This window comes from Podarcis melisellensis (genome assembly GCF_964234715.1).
Source record: "Podarcis melisellensis genome assembly, contig: HAP1_SCAFFOLD_170, whole genome shotgun sequence".
Lineage (NCBI taxonomy): Eukaryota > Metazoa > Chordata > Lepidosauria > Squamata > Lacertidae > Podarcis > Podarcis melisellensis.
In genome coordinates, this window is record NW_028113031.1 from 56,883 (window position 1) to 72,607 (window position 15,725).

At 50.6% G+C, this 15,725-nt stretch overlaps 1 protein-coding gene and 1 long non-coding RNA gene across 2 annotated transcripts in view; one reads left to right on the top strand and one right to left on the bottom strand.

The window, feature by feature from the left end:
* Positions 1 to 1,116: 1,116 nt before the first annotated feature.
* Positions 1,117 to 13,341, bottom strand: LOC309362410. The gene is made up of 2 exons (XR_014164953.1): positions 13,284 to 13,341; positions 1,117 to 2,435 (listed from the first exon to the last, which is right to left on the bottom strand). It is a non-coding gene; the product is annotated as an uncharacterized lncRNA (long non-coding RNA).
* LOC309362408 (uncharacterized protein) overlaps positions 12,337 to 15,725 on the top strand; it is a 109,631-nt gene continuing 106,242 nt past the window's right edge. Inside the window, exon 1 of the mRNA XM_081931754.1 lies at positions 12,337 to 12,562. The gene's annotated coding sequence lies outside the window, so the exon portion shown is untranslated. The remainder of the gene's footprint in view (positions 12,563 to 15,725) is intronic.

The following is a 15,725-nucleotide window of genomic DNA, read 5'->3' on the forward strand; positions in this document are numbered from 1 at the left end:
AATCTCCTTACATTTCCAACATTTATTATCAGGCAAATGGTAAATTTTTGCCAGCTTGACTGGGGTCAAGTACCACCTATAAATCATTTTCATTATATTCTCTCTTAAGGCATTACAAGCTGTAAACTTAATACCTGTGGTCCATAACTTTTCCCAGTCAGCCATCATAATGTTGTGTCCAAAATCTTGTGCCCATTTAATCATGACAGATTTAACCATTTCATCTTGAGTATTCCATTTCAACAGCAAGTTATACATTCTTGATAAATTCTTAGTTTTAGGTTCTAACAATTCTGTTTCCAATTTTGATTTTTCTTATCCAAGTTATAAACCTCCCTTATTTGATAATAGTGAAGCCAGTCTCGTACCTTAGTTTTTAAACTGTCAAAGCTCTGCAGCTTTAAACTATCTCCAACTTGTTCCAAAATTTCCCAATATTTTGGCCAATTTGTCTCCATATTAAGTTTTTTCAGAGCCTTAGCCTCCATTGGTGACAGCCACCTTGGTGTTTTACTTTCAAGCAAATCCTTATATCTCATCCAGACATTGAACAATGCTTTCCTGACAATATGGTTTTTAAAAGCTTTATGTGCTTTGACCTTATCATACCACAAATATGCATGCCATCCAAAAACATTATTGAAACCTTCTAAGTCCAAGATGTCCGTGTTTTCAAGAAGCAGCCAATCCTTCAGCCAGCAAAATGCGGCTGATTCATAATAAAGTTTTAGGTCTGGCAGGGCAAATCCACCTCTTTCTTTGGCATCAGTTAAAATCTTAAATTTTATTCTAGGCTTTTTGCCCTGCCAGACAAATCTAGAGATATCTCTCTGCCATTTCTTGAAACAGTCCATCTTGTCCAAAATTTGCAATGTTTGAAACAGAAACAACATCCTAGGCAATACATTCATCTTTATCGCAGCAATTCGGCCCAGCAGTGATAACTTCAATTTTGACCATATTTCTAGATCCTTAGAATGCCTCTTCTTTTATTGGCCCTTGCCATCTTTGTTTCTTCCCTATGTACTTAAAAAAAATCCCTTCCAGGAATTCTCAACTAAAGGGAATTGAATTCTTCTTGAGCATATCAGCCAGAAACTTATAGCTGGTTCTTTTCTTCAGCAATTTTGAGCATTGTAATCAGTTTTTCTGGTAGTGTGTTTGGAGTTCTTGATCTTGAGTTTCATAAAATCAATCAAACTCCTGGTAGTTTATTTGCTTTTGCATAAGCTGATTTCACTCTGAAAGCAAGAATCTCCATCAAGTCGGTTTTTTCTTTCTTTCTCCTCTTGTTTCTCCTTCTCTACTTTGGTTGAGGGTGTCTTCCTCATCTGGCCCATAGTTAAGTTCTTGTTAACACCCAACATTTTTATAGCTTTCCACTTTTGGCAGAGTGCTCCGATGTTCTAGTAACCCCAGAGCCTTATGGGGGGGGGCTATACCCACTCTCTCTCTCCCACCCCCAGGGCACCTGTAGTAAAGTTAGTACTTTGGTCAAGCGGAGAGTGAGGCCTTGTGGGAAACCAGCAAGAATTATGGGAAGTAGGTCCTGTTGCTTTAACCCATAGACCCGTTGGCTCCAAGGGCGTGAAAGGTTTACTATGGGAGAGGAATTCTCTGGATAATGTGAAGGGTTGACACCTGTGAGGGAAGTTATGTATATCCAGCCGGTGATGTTATCTTCCTGTTAATTGCCCAAAGGAGGTGCATCTGCCTAAGCGCCAAGAAAGGGAGGAAACATCTTTGATCTAGGCTCTGGAGTCTTAATTGGCCCAGCTGTCAGAAGTTAAAATTATTAGCCCACAAGCTGGTCATTGGAGAATTCAAATGTAACCAAGAGTGGTGATTGGGCCTGGGGGATCTGATTCCATGTGCAAATTAGGGATAGAAGATCTTGAGAATGGCTGGGAAGGCGCGCTCTGCAGTCCGCAAAATCGCCCGGCTGCTGATGTTCCACCTAAGCAGCCGTTCTTTTGTGATGAAGATTTTCTAAGACCTCTGAATGCGGATTTCTGAAGGACTCTGAACTATCCTATCTTTGCCTTAGAGTGTAGAAGTGAGTATTAGCTAGCTATATTTTGCAACATTTTTATTTTCTCTTTACTTGTAATCTACCAAAAGATGTGCCTGCTTTTTAGCATGTTCTTTGTGTTTTAAAATAAATTTTAAGCAAGAAACTTTCTCTTGAATTGTGTTTGCCTATCCGGGGGAATAGCTAAATCCAACGCCTAGCTTCTTGGTTGCGCCTTACTAAAGAATTTCTGCCTGCAAACTTGTGGAAGCAACTTGTAGTTTGGGGTTAACCGGTAACAAAGAAGCCCGGCCGTCTCCCTTGAGCTGTGGCTTAAGGTAACCCTGGGACAAGGGAGTGGTGGCAGCCTTACCAGTTCTGTTTCGTCCTGTTTCTGAAAAGGTCAAAGGGTCTGCCAGCCTTGCTCCAGAAACCTGGTCTGGCCGGAGAGCAAAGACAGGTGAGGGAGGGGCTAATGGTTGGGGACCAGTTGACCACAGGACCTGATCTGCTGCGGAGGGTGCATGGCAGGCGACTGAACTCCGATGCGACAACCTGGAAGTCCCAGAGCGCTGCATCAGTTAGAATGGGATGCTTAAGAAACCTCTACAGATTCTCAAAGGGGAGAAGAAAACCTTTAGATGTATGGAGTGTTTGACGTATTTCTATGAGTGCTCACTTTCCTTCCCATCAATGAACTCAGATAATGGGAAATCAGTCTTAAATGCATGGAGTGCATGTGAAGTTCAGGTATTTGTATATAAAGTTGTGAGACATGACCTTCATTTCTTTAAAGACCTGTCTATACAAGTATAATAGCAGATATAATATAATGTTAGATAGGGAGGGGGAGAATCTGGGGTGCTGGGGTGAGTGATGATGGGCTGAGAGCCAGCTGATTTTGGGGCCTTGGTGGAGAGAGTTGGAAATGTTGGTGTTAGGAGTTGTGGTGGTAGTTTGGGAGCAGGGTTGGTGGGATTAGTATTATAGGAACAGCATCATAACTCCCATTGATGGAACAACAAAGACACAAAAAGACGAAAAGCATCTTATACATAGACTGAAAGGGCTTAAGGTCAGTGAGAAAGAGGAGGATTGGTTTGAGAAGATACTGATTTGGGTAGGTTTGAACAATTTGGGGCAATTAAAATGTTAAAAGTTAAATAAACCTTGTGGAGGGAGGAGTGTTAAGGTATATAGAATTGTACATATGGTTGAGCTGAATATGTTATTATTGAATATGTATATTATTGAATATTGTATACCCAATGTATTTTTTATTAATAATAATAAAAGACACAAAAAGAGTAGAAGTGTCTTATACATACTGCTAATATCCAAATCCTCATATATTGTTGTTATAATAATTTTATTAGTTTTTTTATTAATAATAATCCAATATAAGTCACATTAATACAATACCAATTCATAATACAATTAAAAAAGCCAATTATTCTATTCCAAATTAAGCATTTTTGGATGACTTCCCATGTTGTGGTCTCGGGAGATGCTGTTGTTGTTGTTCCTTCTCCTGCTTCCATTATTTTTTAATTAAAATAGTTCCGTTCCAATGTTGTTCCTTTATCTTGGCAGCCACTGATGTAGCGACTTGGTTCGTATTTAGCTATTCCATATCTTTCAATTTGCCAGAGGGGTTTATATCTTGTAACTTTCTGTGTGGAATATCTTTTAAGGTTGGTCTTTCCCTTCCTGTTGTAATCTATTATTTCCGGTATTCCCCACCCCAACCCCACTCCGAGAACTTGATTCTTGCTGTGCAATCGACTCGTCCATCTTTCATTGGCATTTTGCCTTTTCCCAGTAGTGATGTATGGAAGTGAGAGGTGGACCGTAAAGAAGGCTGATTGCTGAAGAATTGATGCTTTTGAATTAATGTTCTCGAAGCTACCAGTATGAGTGTGACTAAACTGCGGGAGGCATAATTGGACAATGTTCTCGAAGCTACCAGCATGAGTGTGACTAAACTGCGGGAGGCAGTGGAAGATAGGAGTGCCTGGCGTGCTTGGTCCAGGGGGTCATGAAGAGGCGGACACGACTAAACGACTCAACCACAAGAACAAGGGCTGACTTCCAGCTTTCCATTACTAATTACCATCCATTAATAATTATATTCCATTAGAAATTATTTTTCTTTCTTGAGTGAAGGAATGCCACATCATAAAACATTGTTGTGCATGTATAGAGAAAGAACAAAAGCTGTTAGGATTTCATGCTCCCCAGTGCTGATTTTATGTTTGATATATTTCACACGCCTGTCTGAGTGGAGCGTGAGAAAGGAAGACTGTCTTATCTCCCTTCCGGTGTGAGACTGTGAAACTTCTGTCACTTTTATGTCATTCTGTTTTGTTCTTGGAGCTGATGAGAACGGATGCCATTATGCATATGTATGTAAATATTATGTAAATAAATAGTAGTTTAGAACTACGATGCTTCTTTCTTTTGCTGAGTTAAGCCAGAAGGCTAGTGTGCATAAATCAAGATGGTTTATGTCACTGGAGCACCCTGGAGAAGAAGGGGGTGCCTTTTCCAGAGCTATGCTCACCGGAGGACGCTCGGAGGGAGATCCGGAAGGGGGGCTGCAGATAGCCCAGAGCGTTTTCCAACAAGGGCTTCCCTTCACCCACCTTCCAATCCGGTTACGACGACAGTCCTCTCCAGATCGAGACCCTCGCACTCAGTGGCTGATTCAATCAGCAGGTTATCTTGTCTCCTTCTTCCAGAGCATGTCTGTTTTTAAAGTCCAAATTCATATCTATCTTAAAAAACAGAGGAACCGCCGCTCATGGTGACTACATTGGAGAGTTACCGATAAGTGCAGTGCCATGCAATCAGCGTCCCCTGCCCCGCATCTTAGAGTGAAGCGACAGGTATTGGACGATCTGCGAGTGAGAACTCACCCCCTCGACCCGGGGGGGGGGGGCTTCCAAGGATAATAACTCTCCAATCCTCCTTAATTATCTGCATGTCCACTATCATGGGATCTGCTGTTTGCCATGGCGGCTCCAGACTGGAAGTGCTATTGTTTATATGTTACAAATAAATTGTGTCACAACACCTCCTCGTTCTTAGCTATGTGAAGAGGGAAGTGTTCATATAAAACATTATCTCGGGGGGGGGGGCAGATCTGTTTAGCAGCATAACTAGGAAGGACTGGCCTCCTAGCTGCAAATCGTGCATGAGGAGGGAATGTGGCAGAGCAGAGAGTGGGCAGTGCCAGAGAGACCTCCATGCAATGGGGAGGTAGCCTAAAGGTAAAAAGGTAAAGGTACCCCTGCCCGTACGGGCCAGTCTTGCCAGACTCTGGGGTTGTGCGCCCATCTCACTTAAGAGGCCAGGGGCCAGCGCTGTCCAAAGACACTTCCGGGTCACGTGGCCAGCGTGACATCGCTGCTCTGGTGAGCCAGAGCTGCACACGGAAACCCCGTTTACCTTCCCGCTAGAAAGCGGTCCCTATTTATCTACTTGCACCCAAGGGTGTTTTTGAACTGCTAGGTTGGCAGGCGCTGGGACCGAGCAACGGGAGCGCACCCCGCCACGGGGATTCGAACCGCCGACCTTTCGATCGGCAAGCCCTAGGCGTTGAGGCTTTTACCCACAGTACCTTAGGAGGTAGCCTAAGTGTGTGTTAAATGCTTCACTGGAAGCTCCTATCACATTATACCCAAGATAACGCACATAGGGGAGAAACCCTGTGGATGTCTATAGTGTGGGTTTGGCAGGTCCCAGACTTAAGGGTCAACTTTCTACAAATCCACACGCTGCCTGGAGGGAGGAGCCACCTCTGAGCATTGAGGCAGCTTCCTTTGAAGGTCATAGGGGCACGTGGACCTGGGGGGGCCAGTTTCCAGGGCTCTTTCCAGGAACGGCTGAACCCATGGTTCACGGGGTGGGGAAGGGAGGGAGAGGCCCAAGGTCTCTGCCTCCTCCACACCCCCAGGGGTTTAGCCTGTATCTAGACTGCCCCACTTCAGCCTGCAAGGAAGACCCTCTGTTCTGGGACACATGGATTCCACCACTTGAGGAAGCAGACCAAGTCAGGGGGGAGGAGATGTCCAGCCAGGACCCTCCTCCCTTGGGAGAAGGAGTGCATTGGGGAGCGGTCCATCCTGCCAGCTGCCTCCCCTGCAGTCTGAGGCGGGACAGATCCTGCCCAGCCATAGAGCCACCACTCGGGAGGACCAGGACCGAGAATTTGGGTGCAACTTGCGCTATTGATGCTCCCCTGAGATTTCCTGTAAGAGGAATAGCAGCTCCGCTGGGGGACGTCCTTGCAGAACAGAATGAGTAACAGAATGAACTTCAACAGGGACAAACGTCAGGCTCTGCACCTAGGCAGGGAGACCCACCTGCACAAATAGAGGATGGGGGACACCTGGCTGACTAGCAGTACACGTGAGGAGCATCCAGGGGTCTCGGTGGACCACTAGCTTAACCTGAGTCCACAGGGTGATGCAGCAACAAAGAAAGAGAACTCTATTCTAGGCTGTAGGGTAGGACTCGAACCCATGGCCTCAAGCTGCAAGAAAGGCGATTCTGACTAAACCTTTGCCAGCAAGAGCTGCTTGGCAGGGGAAGAGACTCCCATGAGAGGGGGCGATGCTCTGGCTCTGGCTTCCAAGGGGGGAGGAAGGGGGGAGTGCTGGATCTGGAGAGGAGGGGCGGCGGAAGAGCTCTTTGCTACGAATGGGGGGAAACCTTTGCATTTCAGTCTTGCCTTTTGTTATGTACTGAGTCGAATAGGATCCAAACTGCAGCAGTCTGATTGGTCCTAGAACAATAGGCTCCAAAAGGCAGCAGTCTGATTGGTCCTAGAACAATAGGCTCCAAAAGGCAGCAGTCTGATTGGTCCTAGAACAATGCAGCAGTATGATTGGTTAGCAGGAACCACCCAATCATGCTCCAGATAGAAGTGAATCCACAACCTGATTGGCTTACAGTAGAATCCCAGAATTAGCCAATCATGTGCAGCCCATTGTGTAAATAATGTATATAAAGCAGATACTCTGAGGGGACATTCATTCATTCCTCCTCACCACTATGAGCTGAATAAAGAGCATGAAATCACTTTGCGACTCTGAGTATATTTCACTGGCGACGAAGGTGGGATCCCGCTGAGCTGACTGCCACACACAGCACCGCCACCTGCCGCACCGCTGCCTCGCATCGTGTATCCAGGCTTCAGCTCCGGGACCCAAGGAACTCAGAATGGCAACCGACAGCAGCTTCTCGCCGTTCAACCCAGCATCTGGAGACTGGGAAGCGTACGCCTCCCGTTTCACCTTCCTCCTAGAAGCCAAAGGGATCACCAATGAAGAAGACGCCAAGAAGAGGGCAATATTCTTCAGCGTCTGCGGAGAGGAGACGTTTGAAATCGCCCGGGCTCTCCTTGCACCTGAAGACGTCGCCACTGTTCCATACAAAACCATAATGGAACAGCTGAAGGAGCACTTTTCGCCACAGCCCTCAGTGGTGGCTCGTCAAAATGCCTTCTACGCAAAGCGGCAAGCCCCTGGGGAAACCATAACTGGGTTTGTGACCTCTCTCTGCCAAGCTGCCCGGTTCTGCAACTTCTCAGAGCTGGAGAACATGCTTCGTGACCGCCTCGTCGGTGGCCTGAAGGATGAGAAGCTGCAACGACGCCTCTACGCTAAGAAGAACCTAACTTTCCAGGTCGCTCTGGAGGAGGCCCTGGCAACGGAAGCTGCCGAGAGGTCGACGCAAGAGGCACGGCCGAGCCAGCCATCCCAACCGAGGGTCCACCACGAAGACCTCACCAACAACTCAGGATCCGACAGGGAGGAGGTGCACCGAGTACAGCAGCGCACTCAAGCAGCCCACATACCACAGCTGCCTCGACGAGAAGGAGGGAACTGTGCAAGCTGTGGAGAAAGTCACGAGAGGAGGACCTGTCGTTTCCGCAACGCAGAGTGCAGGCAGTGCAGAAAATTGGGACACATCGCCCGGGTGTGCCGGGCTCGGCCCACCCGACGCCAGGCATCAGATGACCAATCCAGGAGCCCCAGGTCCCGGGGCCCAACGCACCAAGGCAACTCAACGGAGCTCACGGACTTCCAGGTATACCAGTTGCCCCACCCCAACGTAGAGAAAATTTATTTAGAGGTACGGATAGAGGGGGCCCCATGCCGCATGGAGCTTGACACGGGTTCAACTCTATCCATAATCTCGGCAAGGACCTTAAGGAAACTGTGCCCTACTGGGGGTCCCAAACTCAGACTGGCCCCATTCACCCTCTGGGACTTCCAGAAACGTAAGGTCCCCACAATGGGGGTGGGGACCTTCAGGGTGCAACACCAAGGGCGGACGCGGCAACTGGACTTGCTTGTGGTCAAGGGCCCCTACATTAGCTTACTGGGATTGGCATGGTTTGGACCACTGGGGCTAGCCATCACCGGGGTGAACCACATGAGCTTACAAGTGGATGTGGACGCCATATGCAAGGAATTTCCGGGGGTTTTCGATGGGAAATTGGGACGGTATACGGGCCCCCCCATTGCTCTACAGCTTGACCCTGCAGTACGACCGGTCAGGCTCAAGGCCCGCCGGGTCCCGTTCGCCCTGAAACCCCGTATAGATGAGGAATTGGACCGACTCATGGAGCAAGGAGTGCTGGAGCCGGTGCCTAATGCCCCCTGGGAAACCCCAATCGTCACACCCGTCAAGCCTAATGGTTCGGTCCGCATCTGCGCAGACTACAAATGTACCATAAACAAGGCCCTCACGGCCCATGCATACCCAGTGCAAGTGGTCAGCCATGTCCTTGCCACCCTGGCTGGGTCGAAAATTTTTGGCAAGCTGGTCTTGGCCCAAGCATATCAACAGCTGCCAGTAGATGAGGCTACAGCAGAGGCACAGACGATTGTGACGCACAGAGGAGCGTTCAGGGTAAAGCGGCTGCAATTCGGGGTCAGCGTGGCACCAGGCATATTCCAGAATCTAATGGACTCTCTCCTTAAAGGGATTCCTGGTGTCACCCCCTTCTTCGATGATGTGTTGATTGCCGGGCCCACACCCGAGGAGTTTGAGGACCACCTCCGCACCGTTCTGCACCGTTTTCAGACGGCGGGTCTCAAGGTGAAGTGGGAAAAATGTCTTCTAGGAGTGCCTCAGGTGGACTTTCTGGGATTTATGGTGGATGCAGAAGGGGTCCACCCAACTGGGGACAAGGTACGGGCCATTTGTGATGCTCCAGCGCCCAAGAACAAGACTGAACTTCAGGCCTTCTTGGGACTATTGAACTTTTACCATTCCTTCCTTCCCCACAAGGCGGCGGTAGCGGAGCCCCTACACAGACTCCTGGACAAGCGGGCTCCTTGGGTGTGGGGCCAGCGCCAGGAGGCCGCATTCCAGGCAGTCAAGGACTTGCTTGTTTCAAACTCGGTCTTGGCACACTTCGACGAGAGGCTGCCAGTTGTGCTAGCATGCGACGCCTCACCCTATGGCATTGGCCCTGTCCTGGGACACCAACTCCCGGATGGAAGAGAGGTACCGGTAGCATACTTTTCCCAGACACTCAACGAAACCGAGCGGAACTACTCGCAAATCGACAAGGAGGGTCTGGCAATCGTGAAGGGAGTAAAAAAAGTCCATGATTTCTTGTACGGGCGGCCCTTCACCGTGGTGACTGACCACAAGCCGTTGCTTGGCTTGTTTGCCCCCGAAAAGCATACCCCCCAAGTGCTGTCTCCTCGCATCCTCAGGTGGTCAATTTTCCTTGCCAGCTACCAGTATGCACTGATTCACCGCCCTGGAAAGGCGATGGGCCATGCAGACGCCCTCAGCAGGCTACCACTACCGGAAACAGGCCCCGACCCAGCACCTGCACAAGAGGTTATGAGCCTGGAGCTGCTTCCCGACCGCCCCATTCAGGCACAAGAAGTTGCACACCATTCGAAGAAAGATAGGGTCATCTCCCGGGTCCTGGACTGGGTGTGGAGGGGATGGCCCAGAAGCAGCCCCGGGCCAGAATTCGCCAGCTACACAACCCGCAAACATGAACTGTCAGCCCACAAGGGGTGCCTGTTACGGGGAAGCAGGGTCGTGGTTCCCCAGCCCCTCCGCAAAAGGGTCCTCACAGCCCTACACGAGACACACCCAGGGGTAGTAAGAATGAAGGCCCTTGCCAGGAGTTACGTGTGGTGGCCGGGGATCGACGGAGAGATAGAGGCCTGGGTCAAACACTGCCAGGCCTGCCAAGAATCCCGCCCAGATCCCCCAAGGGCCCCAGTCCAGTCATGGGAGTCCGCCCGAGCACCATGGTCACGCCTGCATGTGGACTTCGCTGGCCCCTTTCAGGGGAAAACATTCTTCATAGTGGTGGACTCCTACACCAAATGGCTGGAAGTCGCACTGGTACCGTCCACTTCTACGTCCGCAGCCATCCGGGTACTACGCCGGCTGTTTGCAACCCACGGGCTCCCTGACACTCTCGTCTCAGACAACGGGACTGCATTTACGTCAGGAGAATTCCAAACCTTCACAGCGCAGAACGCCATCCGCCACATCCGTTCGGCGCCATTCCACCCGGCCACCAATGGCCAAGCAGAACGCATGGTGCGGACCACCAAGGACACCCTTCGCCGCATGACGCAAGGGGATTGGGAGTACCGCCTTGCCACATTCCTTCTAGCACAGCACAGCACCCCCAGCTCAACGACTGGCCGGAGCCCCGCTGAACTACTAATGGGTCGGCGCCTTGCAATCAGATTGGACCGCCTTCACCCCGATAGAGCTCAGGATGAGGTAGTGGTGGGGGAAGGCAGGAACCCCCGGACCTTCACGGCCCAGGACCCAGTGTACGCAAAGAATTTTGGGGCAGGCCCTGCATGGGTACCCGCCACAGTCACCAGGGTCACTGGCCCTGTGTCGTACGAGGTGCTAACAGATGGGGGGCAATGCTGGCGCCGCCACTGCGACCAGATACGGTGACGATTCCCGGGAGAAAACCAGGAGGAGGAGGAGGACAGGTCAGAGGAGTCCCAAGGGAACAGTGGGGCAGTGAGGCCCATAGAGCAGCAGGGGCAAGCAGGAGAGGCAGAATCAGTAAATACAGAGAGGACCCGTGAGGCCGAAAGGACACTGGAACCAGAACCATGACTGAGCGAGCCGGTTGCGCCAGACCAAACAGCCCCATCACAGCCAGCATCCGTGGAACACGAGCCAGAACCTGAACCCCGGACCAGGGAACACCACAGGCCGCAACGCACACGTAGGCCGCCGGCGTACCTTGAGGACTATGAATGCGACCTCCCGGGCAGGACTGGAACTTAGAGGGGAGGGGTGTTATGTACTGAGTCGAATAGGATCCAAACTGCAGCAGTCTGATTGGTCCTAGAACAATAGACTCCAAAAGGCAGCAGTCTGATTGGTCCTAGAACAATAGGCTCCAAAAGGCAGCAGTCTGATTGGTCCTAGAACAATGCAGCAGTATGATTGGTTAGCAGGAACCACCCAATCATGCTCCAGATAGAAGTGAATCCACAACCTGATTGGCTTACAGTAGAATCCCAGAATTAGCCAATCATGTGCAGCCCATTGTGTAAATAATGTATATAAAGCAGATACTCTGAGGGGACATTCATTCATTCCTCCTCACCACTATGAGCTAAATAAAGAGCATGAAATCACTTTGCGACTCTGAGTATATTTCACCTTTGAACCAAAGCTGTCCTGCGAGCAGCTCACACAAAATCAGCAGATATATATATACATATAATGGCAAGGGATAAGCCCATTTAGGGGGGTCGTAAGTTACTCCTCCAAGTCCCAAAAGGGCGAAGCAACTCCGCTCTACTTTGCGGGGCTGTTGTAACGGGGACCCCCTGCGCCCCGGCCCTGCCTCCCCCCCCCCGTCGGGAAATGGGGGTGAGACAGACTGGACTCCCCTCTCCCGGCAAGGGATTAAAAGAGATGAAGGGGGGCATGTCCCCTTCCTGCCCCGGAGGGCTTTTTCCCAGGTGGGGGGGGTCCCCTTCCCTGCCGCCTCCGGGGATCGAACCCGGGACTTTCTCAGGAGAGAAACAGGAAAACGGAGCTGATTTGGAAGGAGGAGAATTTGTGTCTTCGGGGAGGGAGGGGCCACTCATTCCTGCACCCCCCCCCGGTCAGTGAGCTCCGCTTCCTAGAGAGGCAGAGAGGGGGGCCAAGGGGGGAGGGGAGTGGCCTGATCCACCTTCCCGGAGGAGGAGCAGCTCTGCGGAGGAGGAGGAGGGAGAAGAGGGGCGAAATATATCTATATCTTGGGGGGGAGAGAAGGAGGGGCTTTTCCTCCCCCTGAATCTGCAAACAGGGCAGCTGGGAAGGGGGGGCAGGATTGGGGGGGATGAAAGGAAAGTGGGGGATTCCTCCCCTCCCCCTCCCCTCCCTTCTGGGGATCCGGCGAGCGGGGGAGGGGCTGGTTTAGGAGAAAGGAGCCCCTCCCCCCGAGGGGGCGCCTCCTTGGAGACCCCCAGAGAAAGGAAATCGGAATAGCAGAGCGAGCGATAGAAGTGGAGGGACAGAGAGGACAAAGAGGTAAAGCTGTAGGGCGGGGAAGGGGGCGAAGGGCGGGGGGGAGGGAAGGGGGCGAAGGGCGGGGGGAGGGGGCAGAGACCCCCCCAACAACAACAGAGGCCCCGATGCATGCAATCCGGCTGAAGATCGGGGCCCCTCCTTTCGCAGGGATTGCATTGCCCCCCCCCCGAGATCTGCCTTCCTGCCTTTTACTATGGGAAATGCGGGGGGGGGCTTCCTGCAGAGGGAGCACCGACAGGGTTTGCATTGCAAGAGCTCCCCCCCCCTTGGGCGCCTTTGAGGCAATAGAAATGGGAGGCCCCCCGCCCCAGGGCTGGGACTTGAACCCCCTGGCAGGAATACCTGGGGCGCTGCAATTCTGGCTTGGTGGGTCCCCTTTGGGGGGAGAGTGGGGAATCCATGAAAGGGTTAATTTTTTAATTTTTTAAATTAATTTAATCTATTAGTTGCTTTCTCTTGCTCAGGGCAGCCCAAAGTGACTTACAACCAGTTGTTGTTGTTGTTTTTGTTGTTGTTGTTGTTGTTGCTATGTTCCACGGTGACACTCCAAGGCCTTCTTTGTCGTGTTTCCTGTATTTTGGGGGGAGAGAGAAGACTGTTCTCAGGGCCTGCTCCCCCACTAGGGAAACTGAGGCAGCCCCCTCAGGCAGGAGATGCAGGAAGGGGCAAGGAGGGGACGGAGCGGAGTCCCACTTGGCCAGCCCTGATTTAACCCTGATACGGAAAGGGGGGGGCATGTCTTCTTTACCTTCTTCTTTGCTACAATATATCCATTTATTCCAATTGTCAATGTCAAAAGGGACTGAAATCTATAAAATTCATAGAAAATCAGCGTGCCAGTTTGCTCAATTACTCTAGGACTCCATCACACCTCCCCTGTCCAGCATAATCCCTCAAGCAAGGTGTCAAGACCCTAATCTTTTCAAATTGCTCTGATCAGCCTTTCCTCCAGACAATGTCAGGTGGCAGACTGCATATTTGGGACTATTGTTTTCTCATCCCCAGGAAGTGTTTATCTGTGCATATCTCCAGCTCTGCATATTCCCCCCTCCCTCCTCCTTATGTTAATCTGGTGTACCTCTGCATATTCCCCCCTCCTTCCTCCTTATGTTAATCTGTGTAACCCAACCTCCCTTTAATATATTCATGATGTAATCTGTGTAACCAAACCTCTCTTTAATGTATTCATGACGTGTTTTGCACTGTATTCTGGGACATGGAGAGAGTTTCAAAAACTCATGTCACCCCTTTCTCACTGTTCAATCTCGCCTTGAACCTGTTGCGCAATAAACTTGGATCTTCTGCAGTTTGCTCCTGTCTCCGGCTGAGCTCATTTTCCTCCGCAGGGACCCACGGACTTAGTCCGATGAGCTGGGTGGCAGAGCAGCCTCACACCCAGATTTTGCCGTAACAACCCTCTATCCTCTCATCCAGTGGAAGGTGCTGTCCCATTGCCAGTGTCCTAGACACAATGCAGCCGCCTTGGGAAGTCAGTGGTGCAGGATGATTTGGGAATGTGAGCAGTTGGTGGGACTTCATTAGGAAGATGTTGGAGATCACGGAGGAAGGAGAAATGAAAGCGTTTTCAGAGGAGGGGGAAGATGGAGAAAGTGTGTCCCCCCAGATAAGACTCCCATCCTCCCTGGCCATGGGCCATCCTTGCTTGGGCAGGTGGTACTTTGAGTCCAACCACATCTGGAGGGCCAGAGGTGCCTCAACTCAGCACAGAAGGTTCCTCTAGGGCTCAGTGTTACTTGGGAGCTGGTGAAATTGGATCTTAAAGGTTCTTGAGACATTTGTTCAGGGACTATGATTGGTATCCAGACCCTAACACTATAAAGCCAAGGGGTCCCCACTGAGCAGTATATCAAGCCTGCCGTCCCCTGGGGAAGACCTTCAGAAGGAAGTGGCTTGCCCCCAAAGTTGCTTCCTTCCTTCCTCCGCCGCCGCTGCTGCCCACACTAAAGGAATGTCCGGATGCAATCCCAGGGATGTCTGGCTCCTATTACAGAGAGATCCAGTTGATATTCTAGAAAAAAGTGTGGCTAAGATTCTGAGTCACAATAGTGGCTGAGAAATACAGCCAGGGAATATGAAACTGATTTGAAGATTGGTTTCTTCTTTACACATTGTTGTTGTTATTGTTATAATTATTATTATTTTACATTCAGCTGGACACACCACTGCTTTGATCTTTCTTTTCTTCCCACAATCAGTGTTATTCACTGTCAGAGCCACACGTTGGGTCCCAGCTCACAAGAGACCTCACTCCGATCCAGCTTATTTACAGAAAGAGTTTATTGAAGATCATTGTTGCTTTTACAGTCCACCATAGTGACTCTACATCTGTTACGTCAGATCGCCGAAGTCCCCTCTGAATCCGTCCCGCCCAGACACCAACTTAAGAGCCTTGCCCTGGACCACCTCTTCCTCTCCTTCCTTTTCCGCAGGGTCTTTCTGCCCCCCTGGGTTCCCCCTCGCCGGGACTCGCCTGAGGCTGAATCTTCTGCCGCCTCTTCCCCCCTCCTTCTCGCTTTGGGGCCGGGCTCCTCCTCTGAACTCTCCTCACTTCCGCGCGCCTCTATGTTTGAACTTGGCGCGCGTACGTTGCTTTTGACCTTTTTCTCGACCGCTACACCACCCCCGGTTCTGCTCTCCACCCTTTCCGGCTGAGCACCCTGCTCCAACCTCCTTCCCCTGTTTCTTCCTAGTTCTGCTCCCTCCGACAAACTGGTAACTCCACCCCTTTCACTCCGTTCCGGCTGAGACGCCGACTCCGACGTCCGCCCCCCACTGGGGTTTCTCCCTTCGCTTTCTTGCTCTTCACCGCTTCCCCCTTTTCCCCCCCTTTGCCTAATTAGGGGAACTCCCTTTTGGGAATCCTCTGATTCGCTGCTGAGACTCATGGATTCTCTTTGGACCCCGTCATCTTCCTCCTCATCTCTTTGTGATTCCTCCCACTCGCTCTCTGTCTCCTCTGGCATCTGCTCTTCTCTCCCTGAAACCCTGACATTCACCTTTAATACTCACCTTTTTCAGTGTAACACATATTTTTATCTTGTGATCTTCAAATGAAGAGAGATATAACAATTTAATAAATAATTCCCAGTTGGAGCAGAGCTAGAATATCCAGAAGCCCTTGGCCACCCAGGGCAAAGGAGGA